The sequence below is a fragment of the Mixophyes fleayi genome, chromosome 9 (assembly GCF_038048845.1).
Source record: "Mixophyes fleayi isolate aMixFle1 chromosome 9, aMixFle1.hap1, whole genome shotgun sequence".
Lineage (NCBI taxonomy): Eukaryota > Metazoa > Chordata > Amphibia > Anura > Limnodynastidae > Mixophyes > Mixophyes fleayi.
In genome coordinates, this window is record NC_134410.1 from 27,486,774 (window position 1) to 27,510,790 (window position 24,017).

The window sequence follows — 24,017 nt, forward strand, 5'->3', positions numbered from 1 at the left end:
CAATGTTGTGATACCTTACCAACACAAGATGTTGGATTTATATTACCATAGCTGCAGGGAGACATGTAGATACTACAGCATACATTACAGGTTACATTACACTAAGTCGCCTAGGGTGCCATGGTTCTGGGGTTGCCGAAAACACTGAATGAGTGACGTAATGTCCCTGCGGTACCCCCACATTAAACTCTGGCCACTGACACGGAGGTGAAGCATCAATCAGCTTCTCATCTGTGAAGCTGCTGCTCCTCAATTTCAGTGATGGCTTGGGAGTTGGCGCTGGGCTATGATGTCACAGCACAGAATGCACTAGGCAACACTCCTCCACTCCTAGAACCCCCTCCGTACTTCTTATCTTAGGAGGCGGGAGGGACAGAGGGGTAGCAGTAAACAAGGGGGAGAGGGTGCCTAGGACACTCATAAACCCTCCGCCAGTCCTGGATATGTACAACACTGTAAGCAGAATACATGGCACAAAGAGCAGTCCTGTTTATCTCTGGATAATCTAAGCCAGTGGTCAGGGAACAGGGGTAAATTACCTCAAATGGAGTAAAAATGAAATTCCTGGGGGTAATGCTGCTGGTTCACATGCTGTCAGTTGGATTGTAGACCCCTTTAAATGTGAAATTGCTTTTGTACCAGAAGAGCCTCAAGGGTTGGCAGAGGCACTTCTTGAGCTTCAATGCAATAAAGAAGCACGTATTGCATTTGAAAACAAAGCAGATCTGTCTTATTTTTGGATGTCAACAGCTGCAAAGGCATTCAAAACTGCACGAGGATGCAGTCAAAAAGTTGCAGCCTTTTGCAACAACCTACCTTTGCAAACAAGGATTTTCCACTCGAACGAACATAAAAACAAAGCAGAGAAACCTGAAGTTTTGAACTTGAAGCATTCAAAGAAATTTTGAATAGATTCAATAAAATTGTGAATTCCAATAATTAATAATATATGATTTCTTTCCTTTCAAATCAAGGGGGTAACGTTGGCGTATCAAAATATATTTTGGGGTAAAAGGTAAAAAATTTCCCTGACCCCAGATCTAAGCAATCTGGGAATAGCATTGTGTATTTGGGGCTGTGGTCACTGTAATTTGGATGTGCAGTTTGGTGGATCGGGGGCATGCCATGGATGGATCAGGGGATTGGCTAGTTGTATGGTGATCTTTCATCCAGAAATATTGGGAGGTATGGCAATAGGACAGACACTAAGAGCCCATACCCCAATCATGTAGCTGCCACATATTTCCTGGTTGTCTGATATTGTGAACCTACCTATACTTTTGAGCCACAGAAAATTGCCGTGCTTATGTACAAGAGTATAGTGGCATGTAAAATCTTGTTCAAATAACATCATTATCATTATTATCACTATTATTATTATTATTATATAATAATAAAATGAGTCTGGTCATAAAACACCTACAGCGATTATGTTATATTGATAAATTGTCTCAGCAATTGGTGCAAAACTATTTTCACTCAATAACTTTGATAATGAAAGGTGAAGACTACACCTCTTACCGATTAATTCTTATGGACTTGCAGTTTGTAGATTAGCGCAATTAAGAGAACCATGATTATTTAATTAGACAGTGCAAAAGACATACGTACAGCAAAATAAGCATACTGGTAAAATAAGCAACTAAATTTGACCACACACTGCTAAGATGGCGCTACTTATATTGATAGGATTATTATCAGATATGATGGAAGAGGAGGGCAGTCTTCTCAGTGGACTAATAGGCCCCAGTTGGAAGCAGAAGTGATTTGGCTGATCTGCCCGAGTGGCGATAGACCATATCTTGTTCAATTTAGCTATCCACATGATGGATAGGCCATGTAAGTGATAGAAAATCTGTATGTAATCTGTTACTGATACATGCATACCCTCCATAAATTAAAAAAATAAAATTGGAATATAAACAAGCCCCTCCCGTGAACAGCGCACTGCCAGGCCGCCCCTCTCCTCTGCGCCCCGTCACCACCGCAGCCCCCTCCTGATATGCCCCTGCATAGTAAAGGTTACAGTACATTAGTGCTATTTGCAGTTATTAAATATACTTTACATTCTTCAGGACTGCCACTACAAACAAAGGTTTCTATAACATCATGGGACAATTAACACAACTCTACACTTCTAGGTATCATTTATTTAGTACATTCTACAAAATGACAGCTAGAATCTGATTGGTTGCCATAGGCAACATCTCCACTTTTTTCAAACCCGCAGTTTAGTAAATATACCCCCAAGACTGGGCTCACACGTACATCTCTGAATGCTGAGTTTGATTCTTACTGGCATTCAGATGTGTTTCAGGAGTAAATATATAGGCAATAGGAAACGCTCATTACCTGTCACACCAGAGTGCTTACACTACGCATGTGTCACCTCTACTTCATCAATGCACCTGAGCAACATTTACTGGCTGAAAAAAACACCCCATTCAGAAACAGGTTTACCAATCATAAGTAAATTTCTTGAGAGTCACTAACAAAGAGCATTGACATCTTACTTAGGAATGCTGATGAATGTTTCTATTACATAAATAATAAAGTAGAAGTAGTAGAAATGTGATTGTTGTATGTAGTTTCATAAATTGTTCAGTAAGGGCATACCCCTCCATTCAATTATGCGTAAGCTTCTTGGGGCACCCCTATGCTGTGTGCAAACCTTTACCATAAGTAAATACTAATAGGAAGCCATTGGTCCTCGCAGTCACTTTCCCACCACTAATAACCCGCCTCAGCTAGGGCCATGGCCCCTACCACAGCTGCCACGACAGGGCCACCAAGGGAGGTGCAGACCTGGGTACCAGTCCCCCACCCCTCAGTCTCAATAGACTCGAGTGTCATTCTAAAAATAAAATTCTGTGAGCGTTTTTTTTGTTTGTTTATTTTATTTTTACACACCAGGTACAAGCATTGAAAATGATAACTGGGTATGAGTAAAAAAAAAATTGCATATGGCATATTTAAAAATATAAATTATTTGATTCAACAACCCAAACAATCATTTCCAATGGCTGGACACACTGTTCAGAATGCAAGTGTGACACTAGCCTAATAAGAACAAAGCTGTGACTGGTTGCTATGGGTGACAGCACACCTGTGCTACTGGTACAATGCACTTAGTATAAGAGCCTTACCTGTGTTACACCTGAGTTCTACTGACCATTGCATGTCATTTTGATAGACGTCCCTTCCAGCTATCCAGCATTAATAAGCCAGCATTATGCATTGCAACATAGCCAGACATGCACAGGTGACACTACATGTGTGCAGCAGGTAATATAACCATGCTCATACTGCACACATGTAGCACACACACGACAAGGAAAGCACTGCTTACACTGTGGAGAAATGCTGCTGGAGCTCTGAGTGGCAGATGACTTCACGACAGGGGGCGTGGCTGCGTGTTGCTGAGCAGGGAAGGGATCGCTGGATGCACAGAGCTAGGGCTGGGAGGGAGCTGCAGTATGTAGGGTAGTGAGAGAGAGACAGAGAGAGAGACAGAAAAAGAAGGAGACAGCCAACAGAAGAGAGAGCTAGAGACAACCAGCTACATAACTCTTCCTCACCCAGCTGTACAATAATAATAATAATAATAATAAATTCTAGGGAGAGGACTGCTTGCAAGCTGGCACACTGTGTTACAACCCCCTCTGCCAGCCTTCCCTTGGATTACAAGCACCAGTGGTGGGATGACACAGAAGAACCCCCACATTGGCTTCCCTTTGGAATGTTATCTCTTAGGTGTGCACCCCAGACATTAAGACATCCCCCCATTCCTGACAACCGGATTTCTGGAGGGGTCCTCAGCCAGCTGTGCTCTGGAGGTTTTGGGTCATTTCGGGGTTAAAAAAAGGACCCTGGTTTGGAGACACCTGGAGATCTGTGGAATAATTGAAGTGTGAGAGAGCCTAAATCGCTCAACAAACTCCGGATTAATTGGAGAGCCCCTGTTCTAAGAGAAGCTGGACACCTAGTAAGAGAGTCAGGTAAATCCTCTAATTGCAGTGTGTTAAAATTGCTTTATGTTTGAGGCAGAGGTCATGTACTGAATCCTGAATGACAAACCTTAAGGTGTGTTACTTAAAAGTATTTTGTGGTTACAGGGTACAGCGCCCTATCACAGATGGTAGACAAGCAGTACCTTAAGTAATGCATGGGGGAGACCTGAAGTTGCATTATACCAAATCATAAGAAAAGGCTCAAAGACGTTAGAGGGTAGAAAGTAGAATACTGTACGGATTAAAAAACAATGTGTTCATCTGTACCCCAGATCTATGATATACACCCCATTATTCTGGTTTTGCAGGGAGCCCAATAGGCCTGCTGGAACTCTTGTTATAGACTGTTGTATTAGCCATGGAGAAATATATTAGAGTGTCATTTAACAAGGAATATACCCAATGATCCATCAGTTGTTTTATACCAACATCAGTATCCAGCATTAATACACAACATTTTCATGATAAGATGAAAGAGTCTGAAAACTGCAATTACACAATCCTGACTCCCAACTCCTTAACTGTGAAATGTTATGTAAAGCAAACACTCTCCGAACAATCCTTGTTTCTGGGGCTGGATTTTATGACATGAGAGCCATCCATTTATCTCACAACATTTCCATTGTAGTCTATGGGGAGTCGATATGCAATAGAGATGGCTGGTTAATAAGAAAGAGACTTTAGAGAGAGAATCTGCCAGCATAAGAGACATGTACATAGAGAGATGGTCAGCTCTTTTCATATGCATGGAAAGAGCTGCTTTGTATGAACGAATTAAACACTTCCACCTAAAAGCGATATTTTCCGGCTGAACAGCAGATTGTCTTCCCACTTGAGGAGATTCCTGATTGATGCATGTTGTGATTCACAGGATACATGAGAAGCTCAGTCATGGGGTACAGGCTGCATACTTATTGGGTGTACAGGTATATGCCAAATTACATTACTACCTGCTGTATATATTATATCATGTTTATTTTCTGGAGTCTTTCACAATGCAGATATATATGAAATGTCATGTTGTCTACCTTACATGTAATATTACTGGAATATATATATATATATATATATATATATATATATATATATATATATATATATATAATTAATTTATATCTAGAACAATTGACTCTATATTATTGCAAACCTATAGGGCCAATTGATTCAGTAAATATGCTTTTGAAGTACATGGGGGACTGCTATGGTTAAACACCCTATAGGGTAAACACAAAGAATAAATATATATAATAAATACAATTAATGTGTGAGAATGTCCAATTAGCACATAGTATCTTACAGACTATGAGCACACAGCAGGATATGACAGTGATTGGGTCCTCTTACATATACATGTATTGATCAGAGAGTGTCTGACTCAGGTTATGTGATCGCATAGTAGTCTCTTGGGGCAGATGGTCTAAAGGGGGGTAACATGGATTGGTGTGAGGTAGATATTCATGGTTAGATAGAAATGTGTGTGCGCTGTTGTAGTAGAGAGAATGGAAGGCATGTAGAAATGTTTTAGGAAATATTATATAATTGGTGGATCAAATAAAACCGTATGGGGCAGTTGACATTAGGGTGATTGCAGTTGAGATAAAATGATCATACATAATTGTATGTAATGTTAAGGTTAGGAGATCACAAATAATTAATTGTACGAGGCACTTAACATGAAGGGGCACAGTTGACATTGGGGGATCACATATAATAGTATGGTACAGGTAACATTGGGGGGGGCACATGTAATTATGTGGTACACGTGATATTGGGGGACGCACACAACTGTGTGGGATCTTTGAAATTAGGGTATCACATATAATTGTATGGTACAGGTAACATTGGGGGGCTCACATGTAATTATGTGGTACACGTGATATTGGGGGACGCACATAACTGTGCCGGATCTTTTGAAATTAGGGTATCACATATAATTGTATGGTACAGGTAACATTGGGGGGCTCACATGTAATTATGTGGTACACGTGATATTGGGGGACGCACACAACTGTGTGGGATCTTTGAAATTAGGGGAGTCACATAAAATTGTATGGTACAGGTGAGATTAGGGTAGGGTTAAAACCTGGTTTAGGCATAGGCTTGGATCAGGGGAGCGCTGGCAACTTTTGGCCTTGGAAAACACAAGTAAGTGGACTAAGCTCTTCCAGCAGTGTGCTCATGATGGAAAAATGAGCTTAGCCAAAACTTTATGGGTGTGGTTGGTCTAATGTCGATGTAGTTTTACACAACCAATTAAATATTTGAATAATTATTTGAAAAAGCTATAATCCAAAACAACACCACACCATTTGATCTGTATTCAATGCAGAGCCTATTCTGGAAACTGATCTAGAGTACAGCGGGCCTGTTGGTGACAAATCTAGAATACAGAGAGCATTCTGGTGACTGACATAAGAATACAGAGAACGTTCTGGTGACTGATCTAGAATACAGAGAACGTTCTGGTGACTGATCTAGAATACAGAGAGCATTCTGGTGACTGATCTAGAATACAGAGAGCATTCTGATGACTGATCTAGAATACAGAGAGCATTCTGGTGACTGATCTAGAATACAGAGAGCATTCTGGTGACTGATCTAGAATACAGAGAGCATTCTGGTGACTGATCTAGAATACAGAGAGCATTCTGGTGACTGATCTAGAATACAGAGAGCATTCTGGTGACTGATCTAGAATACAGAGAGCATTCTGGTGACTGATCTAGAATACAGAGAGCATTCTGGTGACTGATCTAGAATACAGAGAGCATTTTGGTGACTGACATAAGAATACAGAGAGCATTTTGGTGACTGACATAAGAATACAGAGAGCATTTTGGTGACTGACATAAGAATACAGAGAGCATTTTTGTGACTGACATAAGAATACATAGAGCATTTTGGTGACTGACATAAGAATACAGAGAGCATTCTGGTGACTGATTTAGAATACAGTTAGCATTCTGGCAACTGTGGTTAGCACTTCTGCCTCACAGCGCTGGGGTCATAAGTTCAATTCCCAAACATGACCTTATCTGTGTGGCGTTTACATGTTTTCTCCGTGTTTGCCTAGTTTCTTCTGGGTGCTCCAGTTTCCTCCCACACTCCAAAAACATACTTGTAGATTAATTGACTGCTATCAAAATTGACCCTGGTCTCTCTCTTTCTCTGTGTGTGTATGTTAGGGAATTTAGACTGTAAGCTCCCATGGGGCAGGAACTGATGTGAGTGAGTTCTCTGTACAGCGCTGCGGAATTAGTGGCGCTATATAACTAGCTGCTGCTGATGATGCTCTAGAATACAGCGAGCATTCTGGTGACTGATATAAGAATACTGTGAGCATTCCGGTGACATATAAGAATACTGTGAGCATTCCGGTGACATATAAGAATACTGTGAGCATTCCGGTGACTGATATAAGAATACTGTGAGCATTTCGGTGACTTATATAAGAATACAGCGATCATTCCTGCGACTCATCTAGAATACAGCGAGCATTCCGGTAACTGACATAACAATACAGCGAGCATTCCGGTGACATATCTGGAATAAAATGACAATCTAGGGACAGATAAAAAGAACATATTTGTGACCGTTATACAATACAAAGAGCATTTTAGTGTCGTTTGCAATAGAGAGATATTTGTAGTGTCAAATGTACAATACAGAGAGCATGTATATATTGCAGAGAACAACTCCATCCAAGTCCATATACAATACACAGCACAACTTAGTGATTGATATACCATACATACAGCATCTTGGTAACCAACATTCAATGCTCAACAATGCAGGCTCTAGTTCTCTACCAGCTAAACAACGCCCCAACCCCTCCACCAAATAAATTAGTTCTGGTGGCTATACAATACAACCCTCTCCCCAGTCTCTGGTGGGTGATACAATGCAGACTCCCCCCATACCTCTGGTGGTGATACAATGCAGGTCTAAATCGACTACTTACCTCTCCTGAGTTCCCACTCTGTCTCTTGGCACACTGGAGAGGTAGTTCTGCTGTAGCACCCAATAAACAACTCTTGGCACTCTGATCGGTATCTGCCACTGTTAATCTCGAATGAGTAGAATGATCCACCAATCAGTGCTGTGACCCAGCAATACCCAGCAGGCTCAGTCCAATACATCGTTTGCAGGGCAATGCCAACCTTGCCTGTCTGTTAGCCTAGGGATGCGATAATAATTACTGCAGGGATAATAATAAAAAAATAGGAATACATTTGGTTAGCGTTCTTGAGGAGCATTATATGCTTTAAAACATGATGCATTCTTGGTAATACAAAATTACAAGGCCCAAGATCCACCATGTGCCTTGATGTTCGCCAAGGACATTCCTTGCTGCTCCTGGCCATTTCCTCTCCACGAAAGAACTTGAATTACATGTTAGATTGGATACTGGAAAAGGCTTTGTATATTCTAATGCATATAGACCTACAAGCATATAAGGCTAGGTGCCGGATGTGGCTATGTATTTTATAAAAAGGAGACTTTATTAAGTCTGGGTGAATATGTAGGTTTTCTGCCGCTGCTTATTGCAGCAATAGAATATCTCATGCTCCGCTGCCCGGTGATACTGGCTGGCACCGAAACAATACTCTTAATGTTCGACAGGACAGTGCAGGGAGCTTCTGCGAATGTATGGACCGGCATTGTAGGTTAACACATGCACAATGGAGCTGGTAGCCCAACTTGGGCTGGAGAAGGGACTTTTCTCTGTTTAATAAATAGTCTCCTTAGTACCAGATATGGTTCTGCATTTTGGACTTGGAACCAGGTGTAGTGCTGCATATTGGACTTGGCGCCAGGTGTAGCGCTGAATATTGGACTTGGCGCCAGATGTAGCTCTGCGTATTGGACTTGGCACCAGGTGTAGCTCTGCGTATTGGACTTGCCACCAGGTGTAGCTCTGCATATTGCACTTGGCGCCAGATGTAGCTCTGCGTATTGGACTTGGCACCAGATGTAGCTCTGCGTATTTGACTTGGCACCAGGTGTAGCTCTGCATATTTCACTTGGCGCCAGATGTAGCTCTGCGTATTGGACTTGGCACCAGATGTAGCTCTGCGTATTGCACTTGGCGCCAGGTGTAGCTCTGCGTATTGGACTTGGCGCCAGGTGTAGCTCTGCGTATTGGACTTGGCGCCAGGTGTAGCTCTGCGTATTGGACTTGGCGCCAGGTGTAGCTCATGCGTATTGGACTTGGCACCAGGTGTAGCTCTGCGTATTGGACTTTGCGCCAGGTGTAGCTCTGCGTATTGGACTTTGCGTCAGGTGTAGCTCTGCGTATTGCACTTGGCACCAGATGTAGCTCTGCGTATTGGACTTGGCTCCACATATGGTTCTTCTCTATATATTTGTATGGCTCTGTATATTAGATTTGGCACCAACAGCTGCATATTAGACTTGACACCAGATATGGTTCTGCATGATGCCATAACACCAGTTATAGTTCTGCATGGTAACAAGTATGCTATGTGTATTAGACTTGGCACCATATATACGTATCTCTGTAAATTAGTCTTGGTAGCCAGGTTTGGCTCTGTTTATTATACTTAATACCAAGTAGTGATCAAGTTTCTATACTTGGCAGCAGATAGAACTCAAATTTGTATACTTGGCACCGAGCATATGTTGTCTTCTAACCATTTTTATTTTTGTTGTTGCTGGCTCCTAGGTTTTGGACATATTTGTCAAGACCAATTCATACTGTAATTACCTCTGGAGCCTGCACTGCTATCTGCTTGCTGAACCAGGAAGCTGCACAGGCTTATGCAGTCAGCTCTGGTTTTGTGGACATACACAAGGCAGACCGGCAGTTCTCATATGCCGCAATAGCCTCACTTGTTTAATGCAGCAGCTCATCTATCCTCTAACGGCATTGGATCTGGTTAAACAAAATATAATAATAAATAAAAATGATCTGGTCAATGTGTGGCTTGTGCAATGAGGCTGTATAAAGTAACTGGAAATATGGTATGTGCAACGTGACTTGCTGTCCATAAGGCATGTGATATCTCACTTAGACACTGGTCCAGCATTTATCGTGTAGGGGGCCCAACCATGATTTCTGTACAGGGTCCCATTCTGTCTAACACAGACCCTGGCAGGATATATGATACAGCTGTATGTTGGTTGGTTGAATACTTATAAAATATATCATGGAACAGAGTCTATGGAGGTAGTCAGGGATGGTGGGGGCTACACAAAGCCTGGAAGCAAAACGTTGTATAGCCCTAAATAAATGAAATGTAATATCTGGTCCTAGGAGCTCTGGGTGATCTGATATTTACACCGTATCCATAAATAATGCTGCTTATGATTTTCCTGTGTAAAACTGGAATTGAATGAACTTCTAGTTGCTGACACACAGGTTCTGCAGTGAGTGCTTTGTACTGTACTTTCCGGTTTGTTGAATTTCATTTTAAAACTCATGTATATTTTACTCAAACTGTGGGGTCTATTTAACAAGACCCCTCTGTTGCCAAAATCTTTTCTGGCTGCTTATCGCAGCCATAGAAAATCTTCTGGTCCGCGCAGGCTCCAGATTCAATAAATCATCATCATCAGCTATTTATATTTCGCCACTATTTCCGCAGCGCTGTACAGAGATCTCACTCACATCAGTCCCTGCCCCAGCTTACAGTCTAAATTCCCCAACGTACACATACACACACACACAGACCGAGAGAGAGACTATGGTCAATTTTGATAGCAGGCAAATTAACCTACTGGTATGGTTTTGTTTGTTTTTTTGGCGTGTGGGAGGAAACCGGAGCACCCGGAGGAAAGCCACGCAAACACTGGGAGAACTTACAGACTCCACAGAGATAAGGCCATAAATGTATTTATTTTATTTATTTTCTAAAATTATTATTATTTATTTTTTAAATGTAAAAAATAGAAAACTTTTTTTAAAAAATAGTTTTATTTAAGAAAAACCCAAAACTTTGTTTTACCAATAAAGTATTTTTCCTGGTTAACGTGAGCTATCAGAGGACCTAAATAGTCTTTTCCGGAGGCCCACGGCAAGGGCTGTAGTCGGCGATAGTCTTCATCTGCCAGGGGGCTTTAATAGATAGGAAAAATCTTTAAAATTGTCTAAGGGTTTTCTCCTATTGATAAATACACTCCTGTATGTGTAACTATTATTATTATTATTATTATTATTATTATTATTATCCTTTATTGTTAGGCACCACAAGATTTCCGCAGCGCCCTACAGAGTACAAACAGTGGACTATAGAGAGGGAAACAGTACAGAACAATAAACAAAAAATACCAATACTTCAGAAACTCCAGGCAGACTAATAGTAAAGATGGAGCGGAAGAACAGGTATGGAGACAAGAGGGAAGAGGGCCCTGCTCATACGAGCTTAAATCCTAAGGGAGGGTAAACAAAAATCTGTCACAAAGTGGAGCCAGATGAAGCATGGTGGAGAGAAAAGGGGGGCTGGGAGAAGAGAGGGGAGAACGAGCGGAGGAGATGAGGGGGTTAGGTGGAAGGTTGGTAGGCTTTGAGGAACAGGTGAGTTTTAAGTGCCCGTTTGAAGGAGCACAGATTAGGAGAGAGACGGATGGAGCGAGGACATTGGTTCCAGTGAAGGGGGGCCACACGGGAGAAGTCTTGGGTTTTGGAGTGGGAAGAGGTGACCAGAGTGGAGGAGAGGCGAAGGTCATTGTCCGAGCGCAGGGAGTGGGCAGGAGTGTGAATGGAGAGGAGGTTAGAGATATAGGGGGCAGTAGACTGGGAGAGAACTTTGTAAGTAGTGGTAAGGAGATTGAAATAGATTGTGTAGGGGACGGGGAGCCAGTGTAAGGCGAGGCAGAGGAGGAGCGGCGTGAAAGGAAGACGAGTCTTGCAGCCGCATTGAGTATAGAGCAGAGGGGGGCGAGATGGGATTGGGGGAGGCCAGTAAGGAGTAGGTTGCAATAATCAAGGTGGGAGATGATGAGAGCATGGATGATAGTTAAGGTGGCATCCTGAGAGAGGAAGGGCCGGATGCGGGCAATGTTGCGTAGTTGGAAGCGACAGGCTTGGGCAATGTGGGGGGCAAAAGAGAGAGAGGAGTCGAGGGTGACGCCCAGACAGCGGAGTTGGGTGACAGAGGAGATGATGGTGTTGTTAACAATGATAGAGAGGTCATGGTGGGAGGGGAGTCTAGGAAGAAGTAAGACAATGAGCTCAGTTTTAGAGATGTTAATTTTGAGAAAACGTGAGGACATCCAGGAGGAGATGGCTGAGAGGCAGTCAGATACACGAGAGAGGAGGGTAGAGGAAAGATCAGCAGAAGAGATGTAGAGTTGAATGTCGTCAGCATAGAGGAGATACTGAAGACCAAAGGAGGAGATGAGAGCACCAAGGGAGGAAGTGTAGAGTGAAAAGACCAGAGGGCCGAGAACAGAGCCCTGAGGGACTCCTACATGGAGAGGGGAGGGGGTGGAGGAAGAACCAGACGTGGAAACAGAGAAGGAGCAGTTAGCGAGGTATGAGGTGAACCAGGCATGGACAAATCCAGAGAGGCCGAGACAGAAGAGTTTGCAGCAGGAAGGGGTGGTCCACGGTGTCGAAGACCGCGGAGAGGTCGAGGAGGATGAGTAGGGAGCAGTGATCCCTGGATTCGGCTGATAGGAGATCATTAGTAACTTTGGCCAGGGCAGTTTTGGTGGAGTGGAGGTACCCAGATTTAAAGAGCCTCGCAGAACGGTCGGATCTCTACTGGTAATATTTTTTGTTGCTTTCACCCAGGTATACTAAACATAAACACAGTTGTTTTCAGTGTTTATCCTTGACACTGCTTATCCTTGACACTGCATATCTGTGTGTATCTAGCGAAATGAAAACATGAGGTATTGTTTCATATTTTGAGAAAAACATTTAAGCCTGCGTCCCAGCGTCAAGGGCACCTCATTGTATGCAGGTCCTACATCATTAAAACCTAGTACCTATGCTTCAAACACCATTTAAATGCACTAACCTCCCAGAAAGGCTTTACATAGGCCTGATAGACAGATGCTAAGACAACATTGGCAATATTTTGAAACAAAAGGTAGCCTGTCTCAGTGTGATGCTACCAAAGTTAATACCTTACTGTATTAATAATACAGTAACCCATTGACTGCAGTTCAGTGAAAAGTGACAAATCATTGTCTAATGCTGGCCACACACTGGAATATCGCAGCCTACGATCAGGCAATTGGGGTGATATTCCTTCACTTGTGGCCCAAAAAAGTAGCGCAATACCTGATAATAATCTGATTAATTGATGTAATTGTTCACAGCATCTATGGACATTCCGTAGATCCAGAAGACAGGTATCGGCCTGTGTGTGTGTGGTCATCGTTCAACTGCACTAACAGGCTCCAATGTGGTCAAGAAGCCAGGTGTCCACTCACTGACATGCTGAAAATAAATATTCTTACAAGCTGTACAGCTGGAGACAAACACACATGAATTTATACATCGCGTAATAAATAGAAATAGCCCTTTCTCTGATGTGTTCATAGTGACTAATAGTACACATACAGCCCCCTCACTATACCTGAATTATCATAATCGCACAGCCTAGTCACGGACACACAGCCCCCTCCCACGTTCATATGTACACCCCCCTCACACCACAGACACATTTATTCTTAAGCCATAGTAATACAGACCGCCCACTCACATTAACACAGCAGACATCGACACCAGTCTCTCACCCTCTCTCCTTCTCTCCCAGCCATTGTCAGTAACTGTCACATATACACTTACCCACGTACATAAATGTATAGACGTTACATTTTACCATTAATCGTTCTACAGCAGGCCTGCTATAAATTTATTCAGCAGGGACAGCAACCTTAAGATCAGATTTAGTCTTGTTGCTGTGCAATGGGCATTAAAAATATGGAATCCACACTTGTGATGCCGTGAAGGGGCATCCGTCACTCTAAGCTCCAGACAGGAGCAGGGATTTTCAGGATGGATGGTGATACCATCCCATAAATGCTTCTACTTAGATATATATCTATTGACAAATACATATATATATAGAGAGAGATATGTATTTCGTGGTGCCCATGCTTCGGGAAGGCAGAAGACGGAGGAGTGCTTGGTGACAGTCTTGTAGGAAGTGTTTGTTCACAGAACAACAGGGATGCATTATTGCAAATAGATGTCTGTACGACATGTAGACTGATGTGTGTACTCTGCTTCAGCAGAGGCCTCACCCTCAGCTCTAGACAATATCCCAGACAACCCAAAGCCCAAAGCCTGACTACATGGGAGAAAGCAAACAGTACAAATGGGACGTGAGATGTGACTGTAGAGGGGGGCGGGGTGAGTTGAATTTGGTCGTTTTGGTCCCGCGATTGTGTCATTTTGCCATAATCATTTGCTTGTTATGGAGGCCCCCATCTAGTCCACTTTACTGCTCCCGGGATTTGGGAGTCTCCCAGATATTCTGGGAGAATGGACAAGTACGACCTAACTCGGCGGTTCCCAAACTGTGCGCCATGGCTCCCAGGGGTGCCGCTGCGCTGTCACAGGGGTGCCGCGGGCCAGCCAGGGAAAAAACAAAACAAAAACTTACAAATCCGCCGGGCACCGGGACCCAGCATCCTCCTCTCTCACGCAGCATGAGAGAGGAGGATGCTGGGTCCCGGCGCCGCGCGGATTTGTAAGTTTTTGTTTTGTTGTTTTTTCCCTGGCTGGCCCGCGGCATCCCTGTGGCAGAGGAGGGGGACAGCGCAACAGCGTGGCAGAGGAGGGGGACAGCGTGGCAGAGGCAAAGGAGGGGGACAGCGTGGCAGAGGAGGGGGACAGCATGGCAGAGGGCAGAGGAGGGGGACAGCGTGGCAGAGGAGGGGGACAGCGTGGCAGAGGAGGGGGACAGCGTGGCAGAGGAGGGGGACAGCGTGGCAGAGGGCAGAGGAGGGGGACAGCGTGGCAGAGGAGGGGGACAGCGTGGCAGAGGGGGGGGACAGTGTGGTAGAGGGCAGAGGAGGGGGACAGTGTGGTAGAGGGCAGAGGAGGGGGACAGCGTGGCAGAGGGGGGGGGACAGTGTGGTAGAGGGCAGAGGAGGGGGACAGCGTGGTAGAGGGCAGAGGAGGGGGACAGCGTGGCAGAGGAGGGGGGACAGCATGGCAGAGGGCAGAGGAGGGGGACAGCGTGGCAGAGGAGGGGGACAGCATGGCAGAGGGCAGAGGAGGGGGACAGCGTGGCAGAGGAGGGGGGACAGCATGGCAGAGGGCAGAGGAGGGGGACAGCGTGGTAGAGGGCAGAGGAGGGGGACAGCGTGGCAGAGGAGGGGGACAGCGTGGCAGAGGGCAGAGGAGGGGGACAGCGTGGCAGAGGAGGGGGACAGCATGGCAGAGGGCAGAGGAGGGGGACAGCGTGGCAGAGGAGGGGGCAGTGTGAGAGAGGGCAGAGGGGGCAGAGTGTCTGGATGCAGAGGGGGCAGAGTGTCTGGATGCAGAGGGGGCAGAGTGTCTGGATACAGAGGGGGCATTTTTGTATACAACTAAATAAGTATTTCTGTCCTGACCTAAATACTTATTACATTTTTTTTGACCCAACTACTTCTAAAACAGGACTGCTCGGTAATTATTTTGGAGGGGTGCCTTGAAAAAATTATGGAGACTCTAGGGGTGCCGCGAACTGCAAAAGTTTGGGAACCACTGACCTAACTCATACTGTCCTGAAGACTCTTTAATTACAGTCCAGCTAGACTGGAAGAGTGAGGTTTCTTTGGGTGTACTTATGATCCCTTGTATTTTCTAACCATTAATTATCATTTCTTATCACATTGATGTAACAAAATTGTTCGGCCGGGACAGTGTCTATAGTAAAATGATTACAAGAGCGATCACTTTACTTCTGGGTTCTGCCCAGCACATGTTCATAGTACAAGTACCGATACGAGGAAGGGAAAGAACACATACAAATAAGACCTGCAAAGACCTTAACCTGGTTTAATAGTTTAACTGGGAAGTCTCACATATTACAGATAACAATAATACCACTTTTCTTTTTTTTGTACAAGAGTGAAACAGAGAAAGCTTATCCGTTGTGTAACAAATTTGAATGTAACAGAACTGTTCTAATATTTAATGTATTTCCAAATCTTACAAAGATCTGGCGGACTGACAGTGTATATCCAGCTTTATGGATGTCTAGTGTGATGGAAATGCAATGGGACCTGGATTCATGTTACCCTAATTTCTAAGATGATGAACTCTGACGTATTCCAATAAACAGGTTCAGCCAACCTCCTTTCTCTTTCACGCTGAATGAAATCTATGAATCCTTTTGGCCTTTAATTGTCTAGAATGGGGCCACGCTGTACACCTTGGTCGAATTGACTGAATTTAATCAATGAAAATCTTATGTTGGCCACATACTTAGCAATCCTGAGCAGGGACAAGGTGACTTTCCAATTCGCCCATGCATGTAAGTGGATAATTAGATGCCATTTGGTGCTCCAGTAAAATGGGAGAGGTTGGTAGTGGTCGTATTCTGACTGCATTTACTAATATTTGATTGATCCATTCAATTTCAGGTTAATTATGAACAGGATTGTTTTGTGCTAATTGGTAGGGGTCTGGGGTTCTCTGTCTTTGTTTAGTAGCCCTGTGTACTGGTGTTTACAAAGTATCACCCAATGTGTGCCTCCTAGTCTGAGAAGATGTATACCAAACCTTGGGCCTGATTCATTAAGGATCTTAAATGAAGAGGTATCTTATTTCAGTCTCCTGGACAAAACCATGTTACAATGCAAGGGGTGCAAACTAGTTTTCTGTTTTGCACATAAGTTAAATACTGACTGTTTTTTCATGTGGCACACAAATAACTTTAAATTTCAGTGTACAAATAAGCTATCAAGTATTTGTTTAGATCAGTCCCAGTATGCCTTTGCAAACACTCAAAGGGGGCAATTAATTCAATTAATTAAGTTGTCAGATCGTGGCACGTGGGCATCACCGCCTGGCTAACTGCGCACATGGCCAGAAATTACAGTAGGAATCTCCGCTCATTTAGAGGAAAAGTGAGCGGAGGTTCCAGCCATGACATCAGCGCAAGGTGTCTCTGTGAAAGTTTGGGAGACACCTTGCACCGAATGGAGTCTCCCTCAAAGTCTCTGTGTATCCTATATACAGACTGTACACAGATGATTAGCTCTCCTCTGGCTCATGCCTTTCATCAGCTATCCAACAAGGTCACAGCTATACTGCAGCATGAACTTAAAGCAGCAATCCCACATAGGTTTATTTTTTTAAATAGCAAGTTAAGTATCTTTTAATCATGCACGTGTTATTCATTTTTGTTCCTATATGTCTTTCCACAAATCATTATCTCTTTTTCAAAATGTCTCTGTGGTTACAAAATGTGTGCTAGTTACTTAGACACAGGCTCACAGCTCTCAGCATGTCCTGTGAAGGCAGAGAGAAGGAGGAGGAAGGGGTGTGGGTTTTAGAGTGCAACGAGCAGTCACAGCTCAGACGGGTGTTCCAAAGCTTCTCTGCTCACCACATCATGTGCCATGTGACTGTGGTTGCCATGGCACTGTGTAAAATTATAAATCATTAATATTAATAGCAGTCTGAAGAAACAACTTGCAACTTCCTAATGGGCATGTCTCACTTAATTGCCTAGCCTATAGGGGTGTTCTGTAATATTTTTGTATGAGTTTTGTTTTTGTAGCTACACTAATTGCTCGGATTTTGTCCCACATATTGTTTTATTTTATTTTCATCACCGACATACTTAATTTCTATACAATGGTTGAGTCATTAAAATGAAGTACATTATTGATAGAATCAGCTTTATGGCCATGGCTTAGTTTGAGGCGTAATTTGGGCCCAGACCAAAGAGCGTACCTCATTCTCAGAAGCCGATATTGTCTGTGTTCTGGTGAATTTCCAATGATCTCCTGAGGCACGTGTTGCTGTGCTAGAGAGAAGTTCAGCGCACCAGTCTGGTCATTAGGCTGTCATCTCTGTGCATAGCGCACAATAGGAATTTATGAGGTGACATGTGTTTAATATTCATGATCGGGATTAACAAATAAGCTTTTTCAAGGGGATCTGCAGCAGGTGCAATATACAATATTCTGCTTAAAATGCGCCTGTCATCTTCTCACAACTGAGGCAGCCGTTTTGTGAATTGAACAAACCTTCATGAGAATGAAGCCAATCGATTCACTAGGTATTAGTAATGTCCCTAGTTCCTAGTGAAATAATAGGTTGAATATTTCAGCAGCATTCAAAATGGCTTCCACCACGGTGCCTCGCTTCTGCAGCACACTTTTTTCTCTCTGCAACTTAAAAGTGTGCCTCAGTGTTTGCAGAGGCAGGAAAAAAAGAGGTGCATTGTGCAAGGGCATACTTTAAGAGCTAAGCCCTCCCCCAGAGGACGTGGCGCTCCCCAGCATGATGGAGCAGCCCCAACAGTGTTAAATGACCACTTGTAGTAAAATGGTACATATTCAAAAATGTTCTGTAACCCATATCAACAAATCTGCTCCTAACTGTCATTTATTTAGTACAGCTTAGAAAATAAAAGCAAACTTGTTAACAGATGCTATACGTCACAGCGGCTTTCTGTGAATAGCACCATCTTATTAAATAAACCCATGTGTATTATACAGATATTGAAAACATTTGCTATGATAACCTGGTCATTGGATTGTGGGGCAGTGTTTTGGGGAGGTTTTTTTTGTGCCTACAAAGATGATTTACAAAGTTGAAAAACTATTCCCCCCTCTTCCTCATTTAGTCTGATTGATTTGATCTTGACATGTCTATGGAATTGGCATACCTTGGGAATTTACTTTAGCTATAGGACCTTTTGTGCCACCCAGGTGCAACATATACGATGTTTACTAACTTTTCATAATTGTCTCCAGGGAGATTCCGGAAGTGAGGTGAGGACTGAGGGGGCGGGGCATGGTGAATTGCATCATTAATAGAATTGCATCATTGGAGGCTCCCATCCTGCCCCCTTCCAGGTGGGATGTGGTAGAATGACCTGCTCTTCCAAGAGATTGGGCAAGTCTGATTATATAAAAATACCATACTTACCAATCCTGGAAGGTAGGTGAAGTGACTGCGCAGAGGGGGGCTGCAAATTGCATAATTTTTGGCCCACCTTGCAATGAATCATCCTTTCACCGAGTGAAGCCAAAATGGAAAGAAGAAAGGGCTGCTCTCCTGAGAGTCCGGGAGACCTACCTGGAATTTGGGAGGCTCCTGGACATTTCTGGAGACTGACGGATATTCTGGGAGAGTGGGAAAATGTGACAATTACCATGTAAAAAAAATCATTCAAATATACAGATGTGACACATATGATACAGTCCCAATGTCCCCTTACACTCAATGCTTATTTAAAGTATAAGTGAGTTGTAGTAGGCCTGGGGAGTAATGTTTCTTCCTTCGCCCGCATGCAAATTCTCATTGGGGATTGCAGTTCTGCAGTTGGTTATGCATTGAGGCAAATCTCATAGCGGGTAAGATCACGTATACCTATGTATGCACACGGTAGTCGGATGTGACTGCGTAGTTAAAACTTCATTTTTATTCCCATTCTATTAATAAATGTAGACCGACTTATGCCTACATGATTTGCTAAACTTTTCCAGAAAGGTAAAGTACAGCTAAAATACTAATAAATTGTGTATAATTTTCCATTGAAATGTACATTTGTCAATCTTTCATTTGACTGCAGACTCCTGTGGCATCGCCTTGTACGTTTGTATAGCCAGGATTATACCTACTTATATATACAGGGTTATAATTTAATTCAGTTACCTGTTATATACATGATGAAGAATTTAGGAGAAGAATGTGGTTTGTGCACAGAGTTAGGGTGTTTATTTCAGGTGTTGACTACATTTATTGTGATCACTTTGGAGGATAGTCCTGGTATTTGGGCATTATTTGGTTGCTCCCCCCTCCCCTAGTAACTGGTTACTAATAAAGTATGACACCATTAAGCTTTAAGCATTAGGGTTCTCTTTTCTAGGATAGATAAGGCTGGCCGCCTAGAATATAAATCAGTGTGTATAAATGACCGCTACGCTCTTAATTCATTTTGCATATCTAATCATCTGCTCAACGTTCTCTAGGCTCTAGAACTACATTTGCATTAAACGCCAATTTGCACTTTGTAATGTATAGGACAGCCATATCAACATCAGGAGAAGAGGAGGGGGGAGGATAGATGAGAAGGAGAGATGGAAAGACAGGAGGAAGAGAGAAAGATGAGATGACGGATGGAAAGAGAGACAGGAGGAATAGGAGAGGGGAGGGAGTGGGGAAAACATGGGAGAAAAAGCAGGCGATAGAGGAGATGTGAAAGAGAGAGGGAGCTGGAAGAGATATGAAGGACAGGAGGGGCGATGAGAGTTTGGGCTGGCCTGTGAAAGAAGGCGGTGAAGGAGACAAAATTTAGAGGGGACGGTTAGGGAAAATAATTGGTGTAGGACAGGTAGTTGTAAGAAGGGACACAGGGATAATTGTTGTGGGGGTCCGTTCCCACACCTTTAATTTTTTTTTGCATTCTCAAGTAATTGTCCAATATTGTTGTAACTGATATGTTAGATTCCCCCTGGGATTGAATGTCTGTCTTCCTTCAGAGGATCTAGAAATGTTTCCTAAGAAACCTAAATGTAAATGGATGGTTTATATGAATAATAACAGGGGTGCATAGAGATAACCTGTAGCTCCATGTCATAGAGCTACACTGATATCAGTGGGTCTTCTCTGGATGTGTAATAACATATATGTAATATTCTATCCCCTGCAGTACTGGAAATATACTTAATGATTGCCTTTGGAGTAGCTGGTATATAATGGGTGGACTCTGTGTAGCCAGGGTTTATAAGGGCCTGACTGTACTTTTATGAGCGCTGCATGTGGGCTTGCACACTCAGGGGCAGTACGTCACTGGGCCTCAAAGCAAAATTAGGGTAAAGTCCCAACAATGGTGTTCTACCATGAGCTGGCTCAGAAGAGGCCTCCGCTCCTTTGAGACCAGAGCAGAGGCCTTGGAGAAGCTGGCGACCCGGCATCGCCGAGTCCCTTAGTGGCCACAGTAGGGGCATGGCCCGCCCATGGAAGGAGTTTGCTAGCGCGTACAAAGTCCACCCACCAACCACCTCTCTTTTATACCCAGTATATGATTGGGGTAGGCCTCAGGAACCTCAGTCTGTGGGGCCCACCTGGGTCAAATGCAGACCACCAGACAGTCTTCAAGCAACCATATAGCCTGACCTCATAACTTTTTGCATCAATTAGGTTGATTTTGTTTTTTTATTGCTGTTTATCACAGTGATAAAAACATAGTTGGCAACCTTTACAGGCTGGCCACCGGGAGTCTCAGAGTAGAGGTGGGCGTGAGGGGGCGGGCTCCCCAAATCGCACATTTTGGTTCCGCCCCCTGTGACATAATGACGCAGACGTTTTAACACAAAATGATGGCGATTCCCAGAGAATCGCATCATGGAGGCTTGAAATCTGATCACTTCACTAGGCAGTGGACAGATGCGGGAGAATTGCCAGCTCTCCCGGGAGTCCAGGAGACCTACCCGGAATTCGGGAGTCTCCCGGTTATTCCGGAAGAGTTGGCAAGTATGGATAAAAATAAATTACTGAAATTTCCAAAAAAACTCTTACTGGGACAGCTGAGTTACAAAGATACAAATTATTAAGAAACTATTACTTACACTTCAACACATTTAAAAAAAATGCTTTATCCAAAGAATAAAGTATTGTATTATTGTTTTATTGATATTCATCTGGTATGAACAGATTAGTTATTGCGCCTAAGTTACACTGAGAAACTTGTTCAATAGGCTTACCTAAGCATAGGGAACCCATTGCTGACATAGGCTGGCTAATCATTCTGCTGGCGGGGTTATTGCCAGCAATAACAGTTTGCTGTATTTGGCGAAATGTAAAAAAACTAACGCTCCTTTTTGCCAATTAATAAACTAGCCCTTATCATTTGTCACTATAATTTGCATTACATTTCACAGATCACTTGCATCCGTTTGCCACATGTAGGATTTAATCACCTTTCCATTTAGATTGTAAGCACTTACGAGCAGAATCCTTATTTCTGTTGTTTGTGACCTTGCCTTGTCCTTTTTATACTGTCTTGTATTTACTGCATACGCCGCATAATGCTGGCATTTACAACTAAATAAATAGTGTATCCTTTAAAACTACAAAAATATATTTATTTATAAACAGGGATGAGCGGGCTTGGATTTCGCTAATCCGAGCCCACCCGAACAGTGCGGATCCGACGGGATCCGAGCACTGTTCGGGTATTTCCGGCGGCGAAATGAATCCAAAACGAGGCCATGACATCCAAGTCTCGCGTCGGATCTCGCGAGACCCGGATGTCATAAATTCCCCGCTTGCGGCCGCCATCTTCATTCTGGCTGAGATCAGGGAAGAGGGAGGTTGTAGTGTAGTGGTGCTCCTGTGTCCTGCTTAATCCAGTGGTTAGTTAGTTTCTCCTGTGCTCTGTCCTGTTGATCAGTCCAGTGGTGCTTTTGTCCTGTGCTCTGTCCTGTTGATCAGTCCAGTGGTGCTTTTGTCCTGTGCTCTGTCCTGCTGAGTCCATAGTTATTTTAAAATTATTAAAAAAGCATAAAAAAAATTATAGAAAACAAATTAAAAAATTTTTTAAAAAAATTATACAAAAATAATTTAAAAAAAATATAAAACATTTATTTAAAAAGTATAAAAAAAATTCTAGTGCAATATATTCTTGCAGTCCAGAAATATTAGTACTCCAATATTTACCTACGTTCACTGTTCTTGCAGTCCAGAAATATTAGTACTGCAATATTTACCTACGTTCACTGTTCTTGCAGTCCAGAAATATTAGTACCAGAGATTTAACTATAATGGAGTACAAAAATTTAGAGGATAAAGTAGGGAAAGATCAAGACCCACTTCCTCCTAATGCTGAAGCTGCTGCCACTAGTCATGACATAGACGATGAAATGCCATCAACGTCGTCTCCCAAGGCCGATGCCCAATCTCCTATTAGAGGGCATGTAAAATCCAAAAAGCCAAAGTTCACTAAAATTAGCAAAAAAAGAAAATTAAAATCATCTGAGGAGAAACGTAAACTTGCCAATATGCCATTTACGACACGGAGTGGCAAGGAACGGCTTAGGCCCTGGCCCGTGTTCATGACTAGTGGTTCAGCTTCACCCAAGGATCTAAGCCCTCCTCCCCCCCCCCCCCTCAAATAAAAATTAAAAGAGTTATGCTGTCAGCAACAACACAGCAAACAACTCTGCCTTCTAAAGAGATGTCATCACAAATCCCCAAGGCGAGTCCAAGGGTGTTGGTGGTTGCGAAGCCTGACCATCCCATCACTGTACGGGAAGAGGTGGCTCCTTCCACCATTTGCAGCACGCCCTCTGCATATGCTGGAAGGATCACCCACAGTCCAGTTACAGATTTGGCTAATGAAGGTGTCAATGTTGTACACCAGGAGGAGGATGTTGATGTAGCTGGCGCTGAGGAGGAACTTGACGAGGAGGATGCTGATGTGGTTATCTTAAATGAGGCACCAGGGGGGGAAACAGTTGTTGTCCATGGGATGAAAAAGCCCATCGTCATGCCTGGGCAGAAGACCAAAAAATCCACCTCTTCGGTCTGGAATTATTTCTATCCCAATCCGGACAACAAATGTATGGCCATATGTACCTTATGTAAAGCTCAAATAAGCAGGGGTAAGGACCTTGGCCACCTAGGGACATCCTCCCTTATACGTCACCTGAAGAACCTTCATAATTCATTGTTTAGTTCGGGACCTGTGGCTAGGACCGTCAGCAGTCCAGGGACACCTAAATCCCTTGGTCCTGTTGTATACACACCAGAAATACCCTCCTCGTCAACTTCCTCCACAATCTCCATCAGAGATAGTCCTGCAGGCCATGTCACCCGCATGACTGAGTCCTCTTCAATCCAGGATTCTTCCGGAGGAT

General features: G+C 43.4%; 1 protein-coding gene across 1 annotated transcript in view; it reads left to right on the forward strand.

Annotated features, from left to right (window-relative positions):
* The first annotated feature begins 3,433 nt into the window (after window positions 1-3,433).
* Window positions 3,434-24,017, forward strand: part of LOC142102323 (leucine-rich repeat and fibronectin type III domain-containing protein 1-like protein) — a 346,950-nt gene continuing 326,366 nt past the window's right edge. The window contains exon 1 of the mRNA XM_075187128.1: window positions 3,434-3,998. The gene's annotated coding sequence lies outside the window, so the exon portion shown is untranslated. The remainder of the gene's footprint in view (window positions 3,999-24,017) is intronic.